The 18,607-nt window shown below is 41.3% G+C and overlaps 1 protein-coding gene across 1 annotated transcript in view, besides 1 other annotated feature; it reads left to right on the forward strand.

Annotated features, from left to right (window-relative positions):
- Window positions 1–18,607, forward strand: part of Arhgap24 (Rho GTPase activating protein 24) — a 697,838-nt gene that overhangs the window by 153,030 nt on the left and 526,201 nt on the right. The window lies entirely within an intron of this gene.
- Window positions 13,028–15,536: an enhancer, noted in NCBI's record as "VISTA enhancer mm680". NCBI's record gives its function as "enhancer in: limb[9/16]" and the evidence as "EXISTENCE:transgenic organism evidence [ECO:0001131][PMID:17130149]".

Below are 18,607 nucleotides of genomic sequence, written 5' to 3' on the forward strand. Positions count from 1 at the left end.
ACCATAGTCCTAACTGCCTGGAAGCCAGTATTCTGCTAGCAGCCTTCAGATGAAGATGTAGAATTCTCAAGCTCCTCCTGTACCATGTCTGCCTGGACGCTGCCATGCTCCTGCCTTGATGATATTAGACTGAACCTTTGAACCTGTAAACCAGCCCCAATTAAATGTTGTCCTTATGAGAGTTGCCTTGGTCATGATGTCTGTTCACAGCAGTACAACCCTAACCAAAAAATTCTCAGTTATAGACTATTAAGGGTACCTTAGTGAAGACTGAACAAAGACCTTGTTATAGTTGCAGTAGGTGTACTGGGTAGTTTTCTGTATACCCTTTTCACTCAGCACAGTGTGTTTGAGTCAGCCATGTTCTACTTTGTGTTGGGCAGTGTATCACATTATGGATAGCCCATTTATTTCACTCTTTGCTGAAGCGAGGATCTACTGATTATTTCAGGCTCTCTGCATGTGTAAAATGTGTACACGTAGAGCATCTGGCAGTGTGCACATGGTTTCATTTGTCTCCAGCAAAGATCTAGGGATGGAATTGCTACATCATCTGGCAAGCAGTTGCTTAGTTTTTATAGGAAACTGCAAATTGTTTTTTAACAAGTTGTATGACTTTATACTTCCAGCAATGTATAATTTTCTAGTTTCATTTTTTCCACAATATTCCAATTATCAATATGTTAGTGTTAGTCATGCTACTATGTGGTGATAATTTGTTGGTTTCTTTCTTTCTTTTTTTTTTTTTCTGAGAGTTGGTTTAGGCTATAAACAGAGCCACTAAAGTAAAGTAGTTACTCATGGTGTCAGACAGCAGAGTCCTGCCTCTGGTCCATAGAGTATACCAACCACAGTCAGTCTGTAATATCCTCTATGTCAAGGTACAGTTAGAGTATAGTTTGAGAATAATTAAGGTGCTTTTCTCTTTTGCCTTTTAAAATATAAGGCTTCTTCTATCCTACTTTCCAAGAATAGACATTACATGGGACTGCACTGGAAACTGGCAGTGTAGCATTAATGAGAAAGACTTACTTAATATTCAGCTTCTGACAGGAAAATCAAACTGTGCCCATATTATCTCTTAACGACATTATTGTTGTCTCGGGCCAGGAATGTCAGTTCCTTTCCTCCTTCCATTAGCCCACTAAAGCACAGCTTGAAGAACTCTACTCACAGTGTTCTGCAAACCCATTCCTCCAGTATAGGCTCTCTCTAATTGAAGGGGAAGTGACAATGAAATAGAAGAATGCTTCTTCCTGCCTGCCATGGCAATGACAGGGACCCACATGATGAAGGCTGTAGTGAGAAGATAGTGAATGTATTCCAGTTTCTTATGGGGACATTGTTTAGGGAAAAGGTCCATGGATTTGGGGGCTAACTAAAGTTGGGGCTCTTGACTTAGTATTTCAATGGCTCTTTAAAAAGAGACTGCTGTGGATCCAATGGGGACCATCAAGTTTGCGTTGCAGAGCTGAGGGTCTGGAGGCATGGCAGACAGCACATGCTAGAAGGACAGCTCAGTGAGGGCCAGGTACAGGGGAGGTACAGGCTCAGCAGGAGATGCAAGTAGATAGAGGTGGCAATAGAGGAGGTAGCTCGATGGTTCACTTGAGGGCTTCTGAGTCAGAAATCTGCATTGTGAATTATTAGCTGTCAGCTATAGTGAAGGAGTCAATGTCAGCAGTAGGGAGCCACAGTGAGCAGCTCAACAAAAGCTACTTACATATGTTGTATACGAGGTTGTATACAAAAGCTACTTGCTTATGTTATACTTGCAAAACAGTAACACATATTGAAAGGTTGGCATGAAGTCCTTCCCATCAGTGACAGAAGGATAGCAATGCCCTGCAAGGCAACTACGACACACGCTTGCTTTATCCTTTTCTACTAGTACTGACTTCATAGAGGAGACTTAAGGGTTAGAGAATATTATGGATAGTGAGTGTTTCTATTCGGTGAAATGGGGCCCTATTCATAGAAGAGGCACCTTTAATCTGGACTAGATACATTTTTGTTCTTCATTCATGGGGGGGGTGTCAAACATAAATTATTATTTTTAAACATTTTAGGTAGCATGTTATTTATGCAAAAATGATATATAAATTTTTGGGACATTTTTGTACTTAGCTAAACTATACTTTGATCATAGTCAAATCAGTGTTGGTCTGAATAAGAATGGCTCCCATAGTTTCATATTTGAAGGCTTAGTCACCAGGCAGTGGCACTATTTGAAAGGGTTAGAAAGATTAAGAGGTGTGTGAGTTTTGAGGTATCAAAAGCCCATGCCACCCAGAGTCTCTCTTCTCTCTACCAATCAGGATGTAGCTCTCAGCTCCTTCTCCAGCCTCATGTTCTCCTGAATGCTGCCATGCTTCCCACCGTGATGATAATGGACTAACCTCTGAAACTGTAAGCCAGCCCCCAGTTAAATGTGTTCTTTTATAAGAATCGCAGTGGTTATGGTGTCTAATCACAGCAATAAAACAGTGACTAAGACAATGTCTCTATTACCCTCTGGAGTGGTTTGAATGACAAATGTGACCCATAGTCTCAGGCATTGGAACACTTGGTTCTTGGAGCTGGTGCTGTTGGGGAGGTCTAGGTAGTGCAGCCTTGCTGGAGGTGGTACATCACTGGAGGGGTGCTTTGGGAGTCAAGATCCCCACTTCACTCCAGTTTCCTGTCTTCGATTCATGCTCAGGGTTGAGATGATCTCTCAGCCTCCTGCTGCTGCCTACTTACCTGCCATTTCCAGCCATGCTGCTCCTCCCTCCCCCCATTAACTCTTGTCCCTCTGGAACCACACATCTAAATAAACCTATACGTTTCCCTGGTGTTTTACCACAGCAGCAGAAGGTAACTACTACACTCTCCTCTCCCATGGTTCCCTTGGCCTTCTTAAGTCATTGCTCTACTTTCACATCTATTCTGTTGCTCGATTCCACATGTGACAGGCATCATAAAACATGCGTCTTTCTGAGTCTGGCTTATTTCACTTACCATGATGGTCATGACTCTATCCAGTTTCCTACAAATGTCAACATGTATTTCTTTACTATAGCCAAGTAATTCTCTATTGTGTACATATTTCATTTATCCATTCCCCATTGATAGGCATTTGGCATTGTGACTAGGGCTGTAATAAGCATTGGTTCATAAGTATCTCTATTGTATTTTGACCTTTGTCTTTTCTGAATAAACCCAATAGTTTTATAGCAGAATCACATGGCAGTTCTGTTTGACATTTTGAGGAGTAGTCATACTGATTCCAGCAGTAGCTGAACCAGTCTGCATTCCCGCCACCAACACACATGTGTTCCCCCCCCCTTCAGCTTCTAGTTGTACTTACTGTTGTTGGCTTTCATAATGTGAGCTACTCTGCCTGTGGGGAGACAGAATTCTAGTGTATGTCTGAATGGTATTTACTTTATAGCTGAAGACATTGAATCTTTACAAATGCATTCATCGAGCATCTGTGATTCTTCTCTTAAGGTGTATGCCCCTCTCCTACTCCCCCCCCCACCTCCCATCTGCTCACTCCTATCCCCCATCTACTTACTGTACACTTTGTTCTTTTGTGAACCCGTCAATTATTTGAGGAGAGGAGTTAGGGCAAAATTAAGCAGTTCCACTTCCTATGTATGCTTCATCTGAATGAAGACAAGCAAATCAAATGCATCATTTTTAATGTAAATAGAAAGTTTACATAAATCATACTCATTTGAACTAATATGACTAAAGACATTAATGCATGCCAAGCCCTGCTGTCTTGTAAGCATGGTGCATAGAGTGAATGCTATCATTTTCTGTTGCAACTCTACCCCTAAGCTACCACCACCTTCTGCAAACACCCCAGATAGGTGTTCTCAATACATATTCAGAATATTATATTTTATTGAGAAAAGAAGTATTTTACAAGTTTTTCAGCATGGTATTTTAAGTACAATCAATTTAAGGAAAAGAAGCATTTTGTCATCCCTGTAAAACGAGTGTCCCATTGAATTGTTTTTCTGCTCTCAAATGCTTAGCTTGGCTAAGAAGATGTGTTTTGTATAAAAGCTGACTAGTAAGCCAGCAAGCCCATGATGGGAGGGAGGGGGTTATGGGAGTGTACAGTAAGTGAAGGCTTTGAGACTTCCCAAAAGGAAGAGAAAGAGGAAACCCAGAGGAACAAGAAAGTGTGTGTCACAGATGTTCTGCAGTGCACCAATGCATTTTGGGAAGGTGGAGAGAATACAGGAAAAACCACCCGATCTCCTGACTGGGTTTCAAATTCCCATGTACATTAGACCAAGTCAAGTATGCATTGTAATATATGTAAATGCTCAGGACCAAAACTTCAGTCTGCTACTTAACTATGAGAGTTTCAATAAGTAACACTGGTCCTATGAAACCAGGTATTCACCTGGGCACATGTGGACAACAGTGTCTCCAAGCACAGCCATTTTGAGAGATACATTAAACAGCTTAGAAGACAATGAGTTCCCAGCCAGTCGCATAGCTCAATACTGTACCCTAACCCTATTCCTTTCTGTACATGATTACCTTTCATCTCCACTGACCGATGAACTTCCTTTAAAGACATGCTGTCTGTGTGGAGGTCAGAGCATAGCCTGGCCTGCAGCTCTTACCTTTTGAGTTCTCTTACCTCTGCTGTGTTCTCCAAGTCAACCACCAGTTTCCATGGACCCTGTTTCCACCTCCCATTTCCCCACAGAGGCACGGTTATTACAGACATGTCCTCATGCTCAACATTAATATGAGCTCCAGAGATTTGAATTGACTTACACCATAATCACCTGGACAATCCCCCCAGCCCACAAAGGTGCGTGCATAGATAGATGATTTTCTTACTCACAGTCTTGCCTTTCAATTGTTGCTCTGTGTCATATCCTTCTAAATACTATTATGTTAAAATTCAGAGATAGTTGTTTAAAATAAATGCTCCTATAAGTGATCACAAAACCAAGAGAACTTAATTCAAATGCCACTGTCTTACATAAATGTTATACTTACCCTTCTATAAGCTTGGCCTTAAATCCCAATATACAAAATACACTTTCTCTCATGAGTACAGCAGTTAAAAGGAAGGCATATTCTAGAGTTTTTGTATCTTGTTATCCTCTCTGAATATGGGTACTGTGTTGTGCTGGCTGCCTCCTGTTTAAAAAGCAGTGCATAAGGAATAGACAGAGAGTGATTCATCCAGGAAGCCCTTATAACACAGTCATGTCAGAGAAACTGAATTCAGCCCTTCTGTGGATTCATTTTTTCTCACCCTCAGGCCACTGAGGAGTGGTGGACATGTGAAATTAATAAATTTGTTGAGCTCAGAGTGTAATTAATGTGATGGCATAGCTCTTCATAATCAGCTTTTCTGCTGGAAATGAAAACTCTCTTGGATTCTGAATACCTGCATGCTTGCTCATACGTGGTCAAGTGAATTTCCTAAGAGTTTTGAAGAATGATTTTGGAACATGGGAACCTGACAGCACATGTAACAGTCTGTTTATGACAGAACCAACAAAGTAGGTGAGAGACCAGTGCACACACATGCACACACACAACCCCCCACATACACCTGTACACATTCAACACATTATACACATAATATACAATACATATACACACATGCACATATGCACACAATGCACATACATGTGTGTGCATATATGTGTATGTATGTGTACACACACACACAAACTCTTTTCATTCTTGCTTTTCCTTTTTCTCCTTTTTGAAGAATAAGGAATTTAAGTGCAGTGGGATACTTATAAAAAAGGCAGTTTTAATGGGTTTTCTTTGGCTCTGGCCCTGGGTTCTTTCTATTTGGGACATTCTAGAACATTGAGAATCTAGCTGGGTGGAAGATGGATACTGGCATTTTCTCCTTCTCCCTCAGTCCACACTTGCCTTCCATTGCACATGGAGCCATGTCTGTGCTTCTGTTTACGTTTATTTTATCATGACATGTATCCTAGGCTGCTGGGCCAAACTTGGAAGTAGTGCTGTTGACTACCAGTGATTGTAGTTAGCTGGGATGATGGAGCCCATGACTGCAACACTTTCGTGCATTGACTTCCAAACGTCTCAGAATAATTGCCTCTGCCTGAAGTTTTGCTAGTGTTGCATTAGCAGTTGTTTTCAGTTTGTGTCTGAGGCTTCTGGGAATAGAAGAGTGAAGAGGGGGACCTGGGAGGAACACACAGTGCTACAAGAGCTGTTGGTTGAAAATGCCTTGCTCCTGGTCAGATCACGCAGAGAGCCAGCACAGTTCCCATGAGAGAGATGTCCTTTATTTAAAGAGGGGAAGAAGCAAGGAAGAAAAAAACGAGAGATGGGTGGGGTCTCAGTCTTTTATCCAGGCTGTGAAGTAGGTAACCCAGGTGATGGTGAATACAGGTGTTGCAGGTAAGGCATGAGCAGGGAGTGTGCACAGTTGCCATGGCAACAGATGCAGGAGAGGCCTTGTTGCCTAGGGATGATGTCATTGCTGGATTCAGAGGCTAGTTGTAAACAGCTTCTGATGCTAACAAAAACCACGGCCCAATTACAGTTTGTCAGTGGATTAACTCTAGCCATTTTCTGACATTATTACTCAGAAAGGCTCATTCAAAACCTTTTGTTCTCTAGGGTAAGATGCAGTTCTGCATACCTGCTTTTGATTATTATGTAAGGTGTAAGTCCTAGCAGTTTAAGTTTACTGCGCACTCAGTACGGTTCTAAGTTCAGCATTAGTCCCTGCCAGGGTGCCTTTAAAGATCCAGTGCCATCAGCAGCACGGCCTTTAGATACTTTATCCTACATTAGATGTAAAAAACAAAAACAAACAAACAAAAAAACCTGTTAAATTTATGAGGCAAAAGCTCACAAAAATCCCAAGGTCAAGAAGTTATTACTCTATAATATGTTAGGACAAATAAATGAAAAGACAAAGAAAACAAACAGAACAACAGAAGCAGCAACAGCAGCAGCAACAGACCAGCTACATTTTCTCTCACATGTAGTGGCCCAGTGATAGCCAGGCGGGTTTTAAAGCAGGAGGCCTTGCTAGTCCTCAGTACAAAAAAAGCAAGATAATATTCAGTAGCTAATGTCTTAGATATTGCAAAGCACATAAGCCATTTTGAGCTGGAAAAGATAGTGACATGTAGATAAGACAATGTTATAAATTTCATGAAAAAGAATAGTGAAAAGTCTTGGCTTGATATCTATATATATCTATATATATCTATATATATCTATATATATCTATATATATCTATATATATCTCTATATATCTATATATATCTCTATATATCTCTATATATCTCTATATATCTCTATTTATCTCTATATATCTCTCTATATATCTATATATATATATCTATATCTCTATATATATCTATATATCTATATATATCTATATATATCTATATATATCTATATATCTATATCTATATCTATATATCTCTATCTCTATCTCTATCTCTATATCTATATCTATATATATCTTAAATACTAGGAACAATCACCAAGGCCTTTCCAAGTTGCACAAAATGCTTTTGGTTTGTTGTTTGTCAATTTGTTTTTTCAATTAAGCTTCTCTTGTGAAATGACTTAGACAATGATACCAAGCACTGTGTAGCAGTTGCCTCTGAGATACACAGCTTCTCAGAGGGAGGCTCATTAAGACACTGGATGTTTGAAAGGAGGTGAAACACTCCATCCTGCTGGGAAGCTAATTAAGCACAGGAAGCAGACAACTCGAGGATTCCAGGAAGTTCCTGAAGCTGAACAGATTCCCTAGCTACAGATAAGGAGTAAATACTGCTGAGAGACATTCTTTTAGACAAACTGAGATGCCTAGAAGAGGCTCAGAGTAACCACGCAGCCTGGAAGAAACAGCCCAGCTATGCTGCTTGGAATATACTTAGACCAACTGAGCTCTTTTGTGCACCATCACCCATGCTCAGGTGGTGTTCGGGAATGCAGCTATCTTTGAGTCATTCCTGCTTCTTTAAGTAACCCTTCACTTATATTCCTGTCTGCCACGTTGGACTTTAGTGGTATCCTTACTTGGTTCTGCCATCAATTCTCTCTCTGGGATGTGTAGACATCTCCCCAGGATAGGATGTGAGGATGTGTAGACATCTATTCTCATCTCCCCAGGATCAGAGCCACATAACATACATAGGCCCAATGACATCATAAGCAGGAAGCTTCTGAATAATGCTTAAGGAGCTATCAGCTTGGCATTTTCTATCTGTGTAATGACAAATATTAGGTGATACTCTTAGGTATTAGAGGTTTCTGAGGTAAGCACAGCTCCTAGATCGCAGTAAACGCAAGGACAAAACAGTAGTCATCACTTACAACATGCTATCTGTATGTTGAGTTCATGTATATTTTACTTTACCTACACATTTTGAAGACCCTGTGAGACAGCTACTGTTGTTGCTATTAGCCACATTTTACAGATGTGGAAATTGAGTTATAAAGGCATTAAACTGTTATCCAAACAGACAGTATGTGTGGGAGTCAAGTCTGACTACAGAATACAAACACTGAATCTGCTGTTGACTGTGAAAGCTCATTGCTTTATTTCTAAGCTACAATAAGCAAATGGTGACAGGGTCTATTTTTTTGCTTGGTTTTTGTTTGTGTATTTTTTCCCCTATGCTTAGAATCCGTGTATGCTCTACTAATGGGAACTACATTTGGTGGAGACACTACTCCAAGATTTAGGGAGGAACATAAGTTTGTAAGGGAAAGACAGGAAAATCAAAGAAACAAACTTCCAGTCCTATAAGAAAGGAATTCATCAATAGGCATACAGTTCATTACCTGTGTCTGCTCACAATTTTGATGACGAGATGGGGGGGGGGGTTTCCCCGAAGTGACCATCCAATTATTAAAGGGTACTTAAATTTTCTTTGAAAAAAAAATTGGTTTTTACCTGACAATGGATGCAAACTATTATCTTTAAATTTCCTTAAACTATTAAACATTTAATTTTCTAATTTCTAAATCCAATACCTAAAATTTTTGAGTTTTATTAAAAAGTCACTAAGCTTTATAAAAGTGATTTTCTTTCCAAATGTCATTAATGTATTGAAAGCTGTGGTGGTGGGGAGAGGGAAACCCTGTTAACAACCCTTCTTTCTTCTCGTTTTACCTGAAAACATCTCTCTCTGTGATTTCATTGGCTCCAAGAACACGATGCATAGGGATTCTCCCACCCCTTGAGTTTGGAATAGTGGTCTGCTAATACATAAACGTTGGGCTTTGTCTTTAATTGACTGAGCAGTCAATTGACTGACCTTGGTTAAGTGCCATAGCTGAACTTAGAAGGTCAAGCAAAGTTTTATTTCATATTCCCTTTCACTGAGCAAGCCATGCTTTTCTATTGGGAGAATTTAAGTAGTCACTGATCTTTCTACTTCAGGGCTCTGTCTCTGGAAGTTTCCACCTGAATACCAAAATGTTTTAATTACAGGCTGATAATGACCTCTCATCCCATGATAAACATTCATGCCCAATTAGCATAACAAACAACCACTTTCAGCAGCTTAGTAATGTAATGACTCCAAAGTGTTACTTTTATTCACACAGATCAGCAACTGTTTTAAACCAAAAAACATCACTTCACTCACAAAATAAGAGAAGGCTAAGGAATTCTTCGATGCTGTACTGGCTGGTTTTGTGTGTCAGCTTGACACAAGCTGGAGTTATCACAGAGGAAAGGAGCCTCCCTTGAGGAAATGCCTCCATGAGATCCAGTTGTAAGGCATTTTCTCAATTAGTTATCAAGTGGGGAGAGTCCACTGTGGGTGTCGCCATCCCTGGGCTATAGCCTTGGGTTCTATAAGAAAGCAGGCTGAGCAAGTCAGGAGAAGCAAGCCTGTAAGAAACATCCCTCCATGGCCTCTACATCAGCTCCTGCCTCCAAGTTCCTGCCCTGCTTGAGTTCCTGCCCTGACCTCCTTTGGTGATCAACAGCAATGTGGAAGTATAAGCTGAATAAACCCTTTCCTCCCCAACTTGTTTCTTGGTCATGATGTTTGTGCAGGAATAGAAACCCTGACTAAGAAAGGTGCTGTACCTTTTAATTGGTTTGATTTGGACAGAATGTGATTTTTAATGTTTTCTATTCATGTATATGTGTATCAGTGTGAGTATATGCTGCACTTATGTGCCTTTCTCCATATGCCAGAGAAGGAGCCAGACCCCTTGAAACTTCAGTTACAGACTGTTATGAGCACCCTGATACATAAACAGAACTGGGGACCTTTGTAAGAGTGGCAAGCTCTCCTAACCTCTGAGCTGTAACTCCAGCCTCCAGAATGTAATTCATATTTAAGTATTTTTTTGAATCTATAAAATAGCTCTTCCTTTTTCATTTTTAAAAAGATTTAAAGATAATCTTTTCATTAGTAGACAAACAAATCAGCTTCCTGTGAGATTCTCATGAGTATGTCTCATTACACCTTGCGCAGTTTCAGACTCCCAGCTACCCCGCCTTATCTTCAGCCCCGCCTTACCTTCTCACCGGTCTCCCTCTCCCACTTTGTTAAGTCAGATGTCCTAACAACACTTTAAGCCAGTGTAGTTAACCTGAGATAATGTATAAACCAAACAAAACTCCCAATTTACCTTAGAGAAAATAAAACAGAGTTGCGGTCTCCCTTATAGTGCGTTTGTCTAACAAGTGCACAGCCAGGACAGTACTTCCCATCTCCTCTGGCACGCCTATAGGCCCGCAAGACTGTCTGTCACTAATGGAAGATGAGGATGAATAGATTCTGCCTGTTTCCATTTGAGAATGTGGAAACAAGTGAAGAGATCCAGGTGTCTGTTGTGTTAGAAGGCAGGCGTTGAGTGTCAGGGGCACTTGATGAAGAAGTTTCTAGAAGCAGCAGCTAGTGGAGAGTGACTGACCTACAAGACACATTGCCGGAGTAGTACATTTCTACAGTTCTACATGCAGGAGTAGTAAGTTTATGTTGTGTATGATAATTTCAGCCTTATTTGTGTCTACAGTGAGCACATAAAATTGGAATATGACTCAGCTAAGAAATCCTGCATAATGTTTTGTGGTTCATATGGTATTTGCATATTCTCCCTTCCTCACACATTCATGAAACATATGTTTTAAATTTAATTTATTTTTATTTACTTATATTATAAGAATCTATGGTTTGTAGAAGAATGATACCCCAGACTCAAATAGTTTGTAAACACACAGAGTGTTTTATTCTGCAGAAGTTCAGCATGCTGGGGTCTCCCATTACCAAGATAAAGAGACAACCAAGTGAGCTCGCAGGCCTGATTTAAAGCACATTAAGGGATTCTGGGGTAAGTGAACTTTATCTTGCTCCATCTCTAGGAATATTCCATTACTGTGGCATGGTCGGGCTGGAAACTGTTGCTGATTAGGTCTGGAAACTGCTGATGACCCATTGTCCTTGCCTCAGGTTAGGTGGCAGGACAGCTTCTGAGGCCTGGGCTTGTCCAGTTCTTGGAAACAGAGATTCAGGCCTTGTCTTCTGAACTGCCAATTTGAAGCCTGTCATGGAGTCAGCCTAGCCTTCTCAGTATTTGAAGTATTTGCCTGTGTAAGTGTATGCTGCGTGTGTTGGGGAGGGGGAAGGGGTAACTTCAGAACCCAGTTGAAGTTCTATGTAGTTGTGAGCTGTCTGACATGGGTGCTGGGAACCAAACTTGAGTCTTCTGGAAGAGCAACAGCACTTTCTATGACCAAGCTGTCCCTCTTGCCCCACAACACACTATTTCCAGAGAACTTCCCAATGCTGAAACTGAGCACAAAGCTTACTTTTGGCCTCAAGGATAGAATTTGGGGCCTTTTATCAAAACTCTTCCTATGGTAAATTTCTTATATTTTCATTATTCTTTGTCAGCAACTCATTCTTCACTAATTAATCCAGAGTCAAGATCTGACTGGGGCTAAGCACGGGACAAGAAGCCTAGATGTGAAGCCTTTGAAAGAACACAGGATGATCTCGGGGATAGAGCTCCTGGGAAGGATGATAAATCAGAAGGCCTGGGCTGGGAAGATGCAGGCAGTGGTCCTTGGTTGTCCTTCCCTGCATCCCTCACCTGCTAGAAGGCACAAGCCACCTTTTCACTGGTTTGTCCTGGCTAATCAAGTGCTGGTTACACTGTGTGTGTAAGACTTGGGAGCTGGACCTGATATGCGAAAATAAATGTTTGCATAAAACACTTAGAAGCTAATGAAGGGAGATGGATGCTGAGGCAGATTGAGTCAGGGAGCTGGAATTATCCTGTCCTGGTCCAGATTAAGAGGAAGACATACAAATAAACAGTGAACACCCACTAAGCACTCATGACCACTGTCACAAAGAAGATACAACTGAGACTTATGTTGAGGAACATCTACTGTTATAAATACAAAATACAACCCCAACTTTCTACCCTCAAGCCCCTGAAGAAAATGACAATAATGCTGAGGTATAAAGGACTTCACACACTGCAGGATGCACACACGATGCTGTGGTGTAAAGGACCTTACATGATACAGGCACTGATGTGAATTAGTAAAACCAATGTGGAGATCATATGGACGCCCTTCAAAACAGAAAACTCAACTGCCATATGATTTGACCCTACCATTTCTGAGTTAAATGCTAGGCAGAATCAAATTTCCAAACCAAATAAACAAGCAAAAATTAAAGAAGAAAAGCAAAAACAAAAACTTCAAAGCTACCTGAATACCCATATTTGTTAGTTAAGCTGTTGAGTAGCCTAATTTCCTCTTTAAGAATGACTGGATGATAAAAATGTGTTCTTTATACAATGAAGGATTATTCAGATATAAGGAAGAAAATTATGTCATCTGCATTGGAAAACAAAAGGAATTGGAAACCTTACTGAAATGAAGAGCCAGAAGCAGAAAGACAATGCGCGCGCACACACACATACACACACACTCACACTGGATATACCGAGGAGGAAACTGAACAGACGAGCACCTGCCCACCCTTTAACTGAGATCCACCTCAGTTCTGCAATGCACACAGTGCTAATTTGTTACTTTGTATCTTATAATCGAAGGGTCACTAAAAATGTATAATTTTCTAAAAAAAAGGTTTTTAAAGTAGTTTTAAATGTGTGCAAAAGTTGCATGGATGATCTCACTTGTGTGCACAGCGCCTAACATTACTCTTGAGTGTTGATATCTTCCATAGCAAATTCCAGCATGGTCCATTTCTATCCTGACACTTATGCCAGGCATCACATTGGTTGACCTTTGTCTTTCTAATGTCTTGGTCATGAGTTTTTTGCCCTCGATACCTCTGAGGAGTTTCTGCGCAACCACAATGGAGAGTTAGCCTCTTTCTCTGATGTTATCTTGTTGATGATTAAATTTCATATAAACACATCTGAAAAATTAGTAGAAGTGATATGATTTATACGGTTTTCAGACACATATTTTCTTTTTCCCTGTCTGGTTTTTCAACTTTACATCACACCGCTCTTCAAAGTCCCCGAGTCAAAACTTTCATTGAAGTTTGCAGAAACAGGAAGCTGGCAACAGCTGCCTGGGGCATCTTTAAGTGTCTTTCTGTGAGCAACCCAGCTGCACAGGGTTGAATCTCATTGGTCAGAATCTAATCATATGATCAGAGTTCACAACAAGGGGATGCTGGGAATTGTAGTTTCCAGCCTTCCTCTTCCCCCACCCCCAACAAAATTGCAATTCTCTTTTACACAGACAATAGATTTCAAAGACAATTAGCAATCTGTGTCTTCAGACGTAAACAGATGAGTGGATAAGTAAATGATTTGTTGAAGTCTGCATGAGTAAATAGAAAAGCACCTATAGAGAGTCTCAGCTGAGAACAGACATATTCTCAGACTAAGAAGCTCAGGGGACTGAATTATTTTATACCCTAAAGCTTTTGACTGAACCTCATACCCATCCTTTTCTTTTCATTTGGGCTACTAAATAACTTAGTGAGTCTCTGGCCTTTACAGAGGCATGAATAGGCTAAGGTAACAGAAATAAAAGACTGTAGATTTCTATCTCCCTTTTAAATTTGTAAGATGTCAAGAATTTTCCCGAAATGAAGAGAATGCCCTCCCCTCTGCGCTGTGCATCAGACACCTGCTGCAGATGGCGAGGGCAGCGGTGAGCTGTAGGGCAGGTGCGTGTGAGCCTTGCTTCGCTGGTCATTAGGGGTTCTATCTCAGAAGAATCAGATGGAATTAGTGAGCGGCGGGGTGCTCAGGAAATCAGCTTCCTTGTCAGGGGGTTGCTAAGGCCAAGCCTCATTAAAAATATAGGAAACATGTGTCCTGCAAGCTCCCGTTTTCTTGTGGATAATGAAAAAGCCCTCTACAAAAGAGATTTAAAAGCTAGCTTGGTCGGCTGTGCATAAAACATCTGCATTTTCCCCTGCAGCCTTGAAGAAGGTGCATGGAGATAAAACAGGAGGGCAGTTTTAAGGGAACTTTTAATTGTCACAGTCTAAATATGGTTCTAATTTGGAGGATTATTCTAAGGACTGTATTTCAAAGAATTGGTTACCTTACCCTAATAATGAAGGCTTACCATTCTCAACTCCACAAATTCTGAAATAATAGTAAATACTGACAATTAGAAGCCCCTAGAAAGAATGCATAGCCATTTTGTGCCAAAAAAAGAAGAGGTGAAGGAGGAGGAGGAGGAGGAGGAGGAGGAAGTGGAAGAGGGAGTTAAGAAAGGAAGGAAGGAAGAGGGAAAGGCGGCTTACACCCATTTACTTAGTTTTAGCTTACACTTTTTAAGAATGTAAAAGCTTAAAAATTGATTTATGGGTATCAGGTGTTCAGTGGTACAGCAGAGGAAAGAGAGGCAGGATGTGTTCTGACGTTCTCCAGAATGGCTGGGAATGGTATCCTTTTTAACTTTTCCTTCTTTGGGGTTGGGGGCTCCCAGAGGCTTCTTATCTACCATGGTTAGTGACTTCTAAGAATAAAATGTGTTTAGCTATGGTTTGATACGTAATCCTATCTCTAGCTGCAGTGAGTAGGCATAGGGGGAACAGTCCTTGTTCTGTGTGTGGAGTTAGTCTTGGAAGAAGGAGGAGGCAGACAGAATATTCCCTAAGAACCCCCAGTTGCCTGGTTCTTGGCAGTGTCAAGGTTTCTGTCCCTCCTGTCTGTAGAGGTAGCATAGCATCTCTATCCAACATGTGCATGTTCTTCACATCTTCTTTTGGATCTTGGACAAGTTGTAATTCTCCTTTCTCCCACACGCCTCCCTTTCTGAAGAACTGAAGCCTCTTGGTGACTGAGTCACGCTGATTATACAGGACACAGCTTGCCTGTGAATTGGCTATGTCAGGGACACCACCAGATGGATGGTGTCCCTCTTTATTTCTCTCTCTTCATATCTCTCTCTTCCTTTGAACATAATCCAAAAGTACTTCCAGACCAAATGGTGTCTAGGTGGATTTGAGAAGCAATTCTCTCCTGTGTTGAACAATGTGACAATATGCCAGTTCTTGGACCTTACATTTGGGGCATGAATTAGTCTTCACTGCTTATTTGCAGCCTCCAGTGGATGCTTTTGTGCAGGGTAGGACCTCTGCTGCAACCATGCATGGCAGTGCTGAGTTTTGTTCCTTAGCCTGCTAGACCAGCTCAGGAAAATGAGAGGCAAGAAAGATGGCGGTATCTTGCAGTAACAAAGTCACCTTGGACAAGAATTATTTGTGTCCCAGCAACCTTATAGGAAGAAGTACTGAAAATCTTGGTCCCATCATAAGAAAAAAAAGGCAAACAAAATATTGATGCTCTAACATTTTTGTATGTTAAAGGGCATCCCTTCCTTATGCTGGAGATGGTAAAAGGCCTACTCACCAATTGGCTTTTCTTGATACTGAGAGCAGGGAAGCCATTTGACTTTTCCAATACTGCACCAGGATCATAGACTCAGCTAGGGTGGATACACTCCACAACGGATTCTTGACAGTGTGAGGAGACAATTCAGGTTGTTATGAGAAGGGTGAAGAGTTGTCCTGGCTAGTGGACAGAGGACAGCAGCGCTGGTATGTCCCAGGATTTTCCCGGGCTAGTGGGAGGTCTGTGATTGGACAGGGAAAAGGGAGGTGGAGCTAAGAGATGCACAGACACGGGGGAGCTTCTCAGGGTAGCAGGAGGCAAAGGAAGATGGCAGCAGACTGAATCAGCATGGCTGTGGCCAGCCACAGGCTGTTACAATATCACAAAGGTTAGAATGTTGGGATAATTTGTCTAATCTAGGTGGACAGCTTTTATCATTATCAACTGGTTCTGAAATTATTGTATTGTGTTTTGTATCTTGTGTTTTCAGAATGTATTGATATATAAATCTGATTGGCTAGCTATAAACATCGAGTCTTGTTTTTACCGGGTTACTGGGTATTGTGTTATCAAAGGGCAAGGATGGCAGATGTATTTGGTTATTGCAGTGTGGGACAGAACCAGTGGGACTCAGTGTTGTGGCCTGCCAATGCTGGTACTAGAGAGGGAATGTGGCCCAGAGGGGCCAGAGAGTTGGTGGGTTGATAGAAGCAGAAGCATGGAGAGTTGGTGGGTTTATTTTTAAAATATTTCCTGCAATACCAGCAGGCATCCTTGAATACATGATGCATCCCCAAGGAAAAGCATTAATGGTCCAGACATCAATAGTGGCAAGATTGACAATGAGCTGTGCTCTAGGATAGCTAACGCATTGGTCCTGACTGTGCGCTAGTCAGTAGATGGCTGTGTTCCAATTTCTCACATCAAAGCTGTGGCTCCCGAAGAATCTTTCCCTCAATCTTGTCTGTCATATGTAATGGAAACAACTGTCTGCACTGTCCTGATGTCACATGTCTGTGGTGAAAAAGAAACGAGATAACAGAATGGAACAGTCACAGAAATCACGAATGCTGAGAGCACTCTACTAGGCTGAACAAAGCATTCTGGCTGATAGGGGGTGAAACTCTCTTCTTTATTCCTTTCCTAAACAGCAAAAATCCATATTACTCATTTTATTTAAATAAATGCTTTAAGTGGTTATCTTTGATGCTCGAGTATCTCATAGTCTGCTGCATCACTTACTACTTTTTGGATCCACATTGACACGGTGTATTTTATCCTGCAAAATAAATAAATAAATAAACAAATAAATAAATAAGTTGATTTGAACCAGTAAGGTTATCTAAAACACTATTATTTAAATATGGTTAACATCAGAACCAAATCTACTGAGTTGTGAACTTGATATAAATAAAACAGATAAAATAACTTAGCAATCAACAGTCATTTGATCCGAATATTTTATGGAATATTTATTACATTCTCATAAGTAGACCTGTGCCAGTCAGTGTTCTGTAGGGGTGACACAATATGAGGAAATGACTTGTGAGCAGATTTGTGAGACTTGTGGCTTCAGAGGTTGTAATCCATACTTGGCTAACTCTGCTGCTTTGGGCCTGAGGTGAGGCTGAGCATCATAGGGAAGAAATGTGTGGAGAGGGAGGCTCTACTCGTCATGGCCACCTGGGAAAATGGGGAGTGGAAGAGAGAAGGAGTAGGATGAGGAAAATGGGGAGGAGATTAAAGGGGGAGGAGACTAAATGGGGAGGGGAGGAGATTAAGGGGGAGGAGATTAAAGAAGGAAGAGACTAAAGGGGGAGGGGACTAGGTTAAAGAGGGAGGAGATTAAAGGGAAAAAAGAAAAAGGGTGTTGGAGAAGAAGATGGAAGAAGGGAAAGGGGAGTAGAAGAGAAGGAAGAAAGGTCTTCAAGATCAGAAAATGTCCTTCAAAAGCCCACCCTCAGGGATTCACTCTGTCCATGTTCTGTCTCCTAAGAGCCTATCCACCCATGAACCCATCAATGTGCTAATCATCAATGGAGTTAGCACGGTCACAGTCTGTTCACTACTGAACAGTGTCACCAGCTGGGGAGCAAGCTGTCAGTACATGGATCTTTAGGGGCATTTCATAGTCGAGCCATAACACACTTCCATCAAAGATCCACTGAAGTCAAGGCAAGTGGAACTCAAAGCAAACCTAGTTTCTGTGACCACAGCGTGCTACCTTCATAGAGGAAGTCTTAAGCCACCCATTCATCTTACGAGTTAAGAGAGATCAACTGGAAACACTAAGAGGGTGATATATTAGAAGTTAGTACAAGGAGTTGGATGAGCTTGACAGCTGAAGGACTTTTAGAGTCAGTTTGAAAGGGCATGGCTATGCACACTGCACCCGAGGGCCACTAGCCACACTTTGGCCAATGCACTATTCTCAAAAAGGAGACCGTAGCATACTTGAAAAGGAACCTTCCACATCTTTCATGTGATTCTGTGATCTTACCCAGTAGCAAGCACACTCAGGGGTTGCTTTCTTTGAACTTCTGGAGAGACGTCGGAAGCACATAGCATCAGTCTTTCTCATTGGGTAGATTTGCGCATAGCTGTGCTTGTGCTTTGATACTGTTTACCCCTCCTGACTGCATCAGCACGTGCGCGCTCAGTGTCATGCACCTGTGAGACACTTTAGGTAGTCTGTTATACCAAAGCCAGGAGCAGAAATTCCTTACACACTGTGACACTGCCTGCCAGCAGAGAGGA

Source organism: Mus musculus, chromosome 5 (assembly GCF_000001635.26).
Source record: "Mus musculus strain C57BL/6J chromosome 5, GRCm38.p6 C57BL/6J".
Taxonomy (NCBI): Eukaryota; Metazoa; Chordata; class Mammalia; order Rodentia; family Muridae; genus Mus; species Mus musculus.